This window comes from Portunus trituberculatus, chromosome 9 (assembly GCF_017591435.1).
Source record: "Portunus trituberculatus isolate SZX2019 chromosome 9, ASM1759143v1, whole genome shotgun sequence".
In the NCBI taxonomy this organism is placed as follows: domain Eukaryota; kingdom Metazoa; phylum Arthropoda; class Malacostraca; order Decapoda; family Portunidae; genus Portunus; species Portunus trituberculatus.
In genome coordinates this window covers 2,310,001-2,316,067 of record NC_059263.1, presented here as the reverse complement: position 1 = coordinate 2,316,067, position 6,067 = coordinate 2,310,001, and the positions used below count along the sequence as shown (strand labels likewise).

The following is a 6,067-nucleotide window of genomic DNA, read 5'->3' as shown; positions in this document are numbered from 1 at the left end:
TCACATCTGTTTACTCTTCTTCTTTTCCTTTTTTTTTTATTTTCTATCTTTTTTAATATTTTTTCCTATTTCCTTTTCTTCTTTTCTTCTTTTCCACTTCATATTTTCTTCCTTTTTTTTCTTTTACGTTTATTTACTCGTGTGTCTTGCTATTCTTTTCCTTCTTTTTTCCTCGTATCTGTTTCATTTTCTTCCTTTTTCATCTCTTCTTTTTCTTTTTTTTTCCTCAGTTCTATTTACTCTTGTGTCTCATCCCCTTTTTTTTCTTCTTTATTTTTTTGTTTTCTATTCTTTTTTATTTTCTTCCTCTTCCTTTTTTTTATTTCTTGTCTTCTTTTCTTCTTTTCTCTAGTCTTCTATCCCTTTTCATTTTCTTCTTCCTCTTTCTTATTTCTTGTTCTTGTTCTTCTTTTTCTTCCTCTTCCTTTTTCTTATTTCTTCTTCTTCTTTTCTTCTTTTTCTCGTTTTCCACTCCCTTATTATTTTTTTTCCTTTTCCTCTTCCTTTTTTTCTTTCACTTCTTTTTCTTCTTGTTCTTTTCCCTTTTCTTTTTATTCATCTATTTTCTCGTTTTCCACCTCTTTCATTTTCTTCCTCTTCTTCTTTCCTTTATTTTTCCTTCTTTATCTTTTTTGTTGTTTTTGTTCTTTTATTTCCATTTTTTCACTTTGCTTCTTGCGAAAATAACCATAAAATAAATTGAAATAAAAAAAATGTAAAGCATCATTGTATTATTGTTGTCATTCTTATCATCTGTTGCTGTTTTTCCCACTCTGAGTAACATCAAGAAGATTATGTTTAACCGAGTGGAAGAGAGAGAGAGAGAGAGAGAGAGAGAGAGAGAGAGAGAGAGAGAGAGAGAGAATATTGATCACCATATCGCTTGTGTACATTTCCGTGGCGTTCCATAACAAAAGACAAAAATAAATCACAACTTTCACAACAATTTAAGAAAGAAAGAAAGAACAAGAACAGGAACAAGAACAAGATTAAGAACAAGAACAAGAACAAGAATATTATCGAACATTCAGTCCATTTTAAAACACGACTCATCATGTTTACGTGAAAAGAGAAAGACAGAAAGAAAATAGAAAAAAAAAGAAAATGACAAAGATTACATAACAACACCTCTCTTGACTGACTGACTGACTGATTGACTGACTGACTGACAGACTAGGCCACCACCACCACTACCACCACCTCCACCATCACCACCACCACCACCACCGCCGTCGCCACCGCTCCGTTCACCTCCATTAGTCAGTCTCCCATCACGCCTCACGCCGTTACCACGCACTTTCCCGAGGCTCCACACTGATCTGGCCTCGTCCCGCCCATCGCACCTGCTCGCCTCCACCGCCTCCTCCACATCAGAGAAGCGCGTGTGAGGCGTCCTGGAGTTTTAGGTTCACTCGAATTGGAAGTAAAGGGACCTAGTGCATATTTTCCGTGGTGAGTATAAATGATGGCAGCGAGTGGGATAAGCAAGGGATGGTGATCGGAAGGTAGAGTGATAAGGTGATTGTTTATGGTGACCTATGTGGAAAATCTGCATTCTTTTCTCTTGTTACCTTCTTTGTTGTATGTGGGTAATTGGTGGAAGCGAGATGGATAGGGCGTGGAAAGGTTAGTGAGGAGGAAAGGAGGGTAAGGTTATAGTATATGGAGGGATATAAAGAGACGATGCTTTAATTAACTGTTTTTTTTTCCTCTCTCCTTTTCGAGTTAGTTTGTAGTCAGTACGTAATTGGTGGCAGCGAGATGGATAGGGTGTGGAATGAGAGTAAGATGATAGATTATGGGGAATACAAAGAAGAGATGCTTTATTCTATAGCTTTTTTTCTCACTCTCTCCTTTTCGAGTTAGTTTGTAGTCAGTATATAATTGGTGGCAGTGAGATGGATAGGGTCTGCGATAATTAATGAGGAGAAAATGAGAGTAAAATTATAGTTTATGGGGGATACAAAGAAGGGATGCTTTATTCTATACTGTTTTTTTTTTTTCTCACTCTTTTCTTTTCGAGTTATTTTGTTGTCAGTATATGATTGGTGGCAGCGAGAAGGATGAGTCTTTGGTGAGAAAAATAAGAAAGTTGTAATTTATTATTTTACGCACTTCTTATCCTTCCCCCTTTCTTTGTCTGCTTATAATTGGAAAAATGAGTCTTTAGTGAGAAAAGCAAGAAAAAAAATGTAATGTATGGTGGATGCATAACGGAAACTCTTTTATTTCACGTATTTCTTTTATGTTTCTCCCTTTCTTTGTCTGCACATAATTGGAGACAATGAGGTGAATAGAGGTGTTGCTGCGATGAAAGGGGAAGGAAGCATGAAGTTAATGGTGAATACACAGTGCAAATTTTTATCCTGCCTGACATGAGTGGGAGGGGAGGGCAGAGTCAAGGGAAGCCAAACAACTATACAAGATAACACAGAAAGGATTCGCAAATTACATGAAAGATGATATATTGTGTGGTTTGTAGATGATGTTCTTGGATACATACACCCATACATACACCCATACATACATACATACATACATACATACATACATACATACATACATTCATCCACAGGCATATATATTCATTCATTCACTCATTCATAAGGACAAAACACGATAAAAAAGACGAGGATACAGAAAAAGAAGGAAGGAAGGAAGGCAGGAAGGAAGGAAGGAAGGATGGAAAGAACATAAACAAGAAAACAAGGAAGCAGATAGTGAAGAGAGACAAACAAATACAAAACAAGGAAGCATGCAGGCAGGCAAATACACACACACACACACACACACACACACACACGCCATGAGAGTCAGAGGCCATAGAACAGAACGCAGAACCGAACATCAAAGCCTCTCTCTCTCTCTCTCTCTCTCTCTCTCTCTCTCTCTCTCTCTCTCTCTCTCATTATGGTAGCCTTTATTCACGTTAAAGAGAACCTTACAAAATGGTCCTTCAAAGTGATAGGAGGAGAAAGATCAGGTGTACAAGGAGGAGGAGGAGGAGGAGGAGGAGGAGGAGGAGGAGGAGGAGGAAGGATTTAAGTCAGTCAATAAAATGTGCCTTTTTACTTTCTGAATTTTGTACAAAGTAATATAATGAAGGATTAATATCTATGTTCTCTCTCTCTCTCTCTCTCTCTCTCTCTCTCTCTCTCTCTCTCTCTCTCTCTCTCTCTCTCTCTCTCTCTCTCATATGACTATACTTTTCTATTCATTCATCAACTAATTCATCTATTCATTATCTTTTCCTTTCTTTCTTTATCTATTCATTCCTTTATTTATTTATTTATTTATTCACCTGTTCATTTATTCTACCAAAAAAAAAAAAAAAGCAGGTGTCTCTTCTTTCACATTAATTAACACGATAGGGAATGAAAACCTGAAAGAAAACGAGCAAAATGAAATAGCGAAAGAAAAAAGAAAGGATTCAAATTCATGCGAAGTTTGTGTCTTTTTCTTCTCACATGTACGCAAATAAGTGCATGATTACCAGTACAAAGAGGTAAACTGACAGACAGACAGACAGACAGACAGACAGACAGACAATTAGATAGACAGAAAGACAGATAGACAGGCAGACAATTAGATAGACAGACAATTAGATAGACAGACAGACAGACAGATAAACAGGTAGGCAGACAGACAGAAAGACAGACAAACAGATAGACAGACATACAGACAGACAGACAGATAAACAGGCAGGCAGACAGACAGAAAGACAGACAGACAGACAGATAAACAAGCGGGCAGGCGGATAAATAGACAGACAGACAGATAGACAGACAGACAGACAGAAAGACAAGCAGAAAGACAGACAGACAGAAAGGCAGACAATTAGATAGACAGACAGACAGATAGACAGACAGACAGACAGATAAACAGGCAGGCAGGCGGATGGATAGACAGACAGACAGATAGACACACATACAGACAAACAGACAAAGACATACAGACAGATAGACAGACAGTCAGACATATAGACATATATACATATATACAGACAGACAGATAGACAGATAGACAGACAGACAGACAGACAGAAAGACATACATACATACAGAAAGACAGAAAGACAGACAGACAGACATACAGACAGAAACAGATAGACAGACAGGCAGACAGGGAGATAGACAGACAGACAGACAGACAGACAGACAGACAGACAGACAGACAGACAGACAGACAGACATGAATAAACAGGTTGATAAATCAATAAAGAATTTCCTATATTTTGGAAATCAGATGTTTTTAATTCAATTTTTTTCTCACTTCCATTTTTTAATGAGGCAAAGGAGGAGGAGGCAAAGGAGGAGGAGGAAGAGGAGGAGGAGGAGGAGGAGGAGGAGGAGGAGGAGGGAGAGACAGGATGAGAAAGAAGGCACGTACTTCCTGAGAGAGAGAGAGAGAGAGAGAGAGAGAGAGAGAGAGAGAGAGAGAGAGAGAGAGAGAGAGAGATGAAGGATGTGTGGATCTATCTATCTAGGAGGGAAGGAGAGACAAAAGGAGGAGGAGGAGGAGGAGGAGGAGGAGGAGGAGGAGGAAAGTTATTTTTTTCTTTCCTCAAATTTGTTTTTCTACTCAATATTTTTGCTCTCTCTCTCTCTCTCTCTCTCTCTCTCTCTCTCTCTCTCTCTCTGAAGAAGGATGAGATTAATGGAACCAAGGAGACACACACGAACAAACTAACCAGTCTATTCTCCTTCACCTTCCTGGAAAAACAAACTCGGAAAAATTATTTCTATTAAACAATTTCTCCGAAGATAGAGGAGGAGGAGGAAGAGGAGGAGGAGGAGGAGGAGGAGGAAGAAGAAGAACGAGAAAATGTACTCCACCACCACCACCACCACCAACACCACCAACAACAACAACAACAAACTCCCTTACACACACACATACAACACACACACACACACACACACACACACACACACACACACACCTCTCCCTCTCTCTCTCTCCCTTTTCCCCCTCTCCCTCTCACACACACTCTCTCTCTCTCTCTCTCTCTCTCTCTCTCTCTCTCTCTCTCTCTCTGTATTTAACCAAGAGATCTGGGCAGTAATGGGCCAAGAATGGATCCAGGCCACAGATTGCGTTGCGTCCCAAGTCAATAGAGCCGTCTGGTGACATCACAGGTAAACAAGAAGGACAGTCTACCTACAGGGCGGAGCAGGGAGCGGAACGGGGCAACATGATGGTGGATCTGTGTGTGTGTGTGTGTGTGTGTGTGTCGCCTCTTGACATTTCGAATATTTTGTGTACGTTGTTTAGGGAGACGTAATTCTTTCTGTGTATGTTTGTATGTTTATCTCTGTGCCTGTCCGTCTCTCTCTCTCTCTCTCTCTCTGGACGCAATAATCACTCCGGAAGAAAAAACGAAGCGGAAAAAAGGATAGAAAAAGTCGAGCACACCAGAATACACCTGTAATGCTACGTTAACATGAAGCGCGTCACATTCTATCAATCTACCACCACACACACTAAGGCCCGTAATCAGAAAGTCTTTGCTCTCTCACCACGACCATTTTCCAAGACCACAGAGATGGTTAGCGGGATTTTCAAGAATGTTTCTCCAGTTAATAGTGTAGAAATGTTGTCATTCTGCCTCTAGAACCATAAAAAAAAACTTGCTTAAAAACGCTTTATCCTTCTCATCGATTAGCGATGTTTCTTCAGTTAATACAGTAGAAATCTTATCATTCTGCCTCTTGAGCTGTAATAACACCTTAAAAACACTCTGCTCTCTCACCACGACTATTTTCAAGGCCACAGAGATAGCATGATTTTCAAGTGTTTCTCCAGTTAATACTGTAGAAATTTTGTCACTTTGCCGCTAGAACCGCAAAAACACATAAAAATTCGCGTGAATTTATATAAAGCCTTTGAAAGAGTGGAGGTGAAGCGCAGAAGTGTTTGAGAATATGAGCACTATTAAGAATGGACATTATTACACCAATGACCAGATTGAAGCAAGGCAAACATTCCCCACTGCACAGTATAACGCAACGTAGTGAATACCAGCGGTCCCATTAAGAAGAGCAAACATGATGCCTATGCACTTCAT

At 39.5% G+C, this 6,067-nt stretch overlaps 1 protein-coding gene across 3 annotated transcripts in view; it reads left to right on the top strand.

Annotated features, from left to right (window-relative positions):
- The first annotated feature begins 1,277 nt into the window (after positions 1-1,277).
- LOC123501196 (bestrophin-2-like) overlaps positions 1,278-6,067 on the top strand; it is a 23,374-nt gene continuing 18,584 nt past the window's right edge. For all 3 annotated transcript variants that reach the window (XR_006673584.1, XM_045249860.1, XM_045249861.1), the window contains exon 1: positions 1,278-1,452. The gene's annotated coding sequence lies outside the window, so the exon portion shown is untranslated. The remainder of the gene's footprint in view (positions 1,453-6,067) is intronic.